Source organism: Capricornis sumatraensis, chromosome 2 (assembly GCF_032405125.1).
Source record: "Capricornis sumatraensis isolate serow.1 chromosome 2, serow.2, whole genome shotgun sequence".
NCBI classification, from domain to species: Eukaryota; Metazoa; Chordata; class Mammalia; order Artiodactyla; family Bovidae; genus Capricornis; species Capricornis sumatraensis.
In genome coordinates this window covers 98,827,063-98,827,927 of record NC_091070.1, presented here as the reverse complement: position 1 = coordinate 98,827,927, position 865 = coordinate 98,827,063, and the positions used below count along the sequence as shown (strand labels likewise).

Sequence of the window (865 nt, the reverse complement as noted above, 5' to 3'; positions counted from 1 at the left end):
GGAAAACCTGAGGTCTGATTAGCCTTGCCATCAGAGCTCTGCCGCATGACCTTGTCACGGGTGGAATTCCTCACGCTGGCTCCCGGCAATCCTGGGATGTTTTATTATTGTAGCTTGAATATATTTGAATATTTAAAGGGCCTTCCACTTTCTTTTGTTCAAGTTATAGACCCAAATTTAAAAGTACAATTGCAATATTGATTTTTATAACACTGATTTATCCCTGGTGGCTCAGAGGTTAAAGCATCTGCCTGGAATGCTGGAGACCCAGGTTCGATCCCTGGGTCGGGAAGATCCCTTGGAGAAGGAAATGGCAACCCACTCCAGCACTCTTGCCTGGAGAATCCCATGGAGGGAGGAGCCTGGTAGGCTATAGTCCATGGGGTTGCAAAGAGTCGGACACGACTGAGCGACTTCACTTCACTTCACTTCACTCTGATAAAAACGATACCTTTAAGTAAGCAAATCTTTTAACCCCCAAACAAAATGCAACTCATTTTTCAAGTCTTATTTTATGGCCTTCATTGGAATTTTATACTGTTTTTCTCATCAGTTCAGTTCAGTTCAGTTGCTCAGTCATGTCTGACTCTCTGTGACTCCATGGACTATAGCATGCCAGGCCCCCCGTCCATCACCAACTCCCGGAGTTTACTCAAACTCATGTCCACTGAGTCAGTGATGCCATCCAACCATCTCATCCTCTGTCGTCCCCTTCTTCTCCTGCCCTCAATCTTTCCCAGTATCAGGGTCTTTTCAAATTAGTTAGCTCTTCCCATCAGGTAGGCAAAGTATTGGAGTTTCAGCTTCAACATCACTCCTTCCAATAAACATTCAGGACTGATTTCCTTTAGGATGGACTGGTTGG

At 45.0% G+C, this 865-nt stretch overlaps 1 non-coding gene across 1 annotated transcript; it reads left to right on the top strand.

Moving 5' to 3' along the window:
* Positions 1–220: 220 nt before the first annotated feature.
* TRNAS-GGA (transfer RNA serine (anticodon GGA)) lies at positions 221–292 on the top strand. Its single transcript has one exon. It is a non-coding gene; the product is annotated as a tRNA-Ser (tRNA).
* The last annotated feature ends 573 nt before the right edge of the window (positions 293–865 follow it).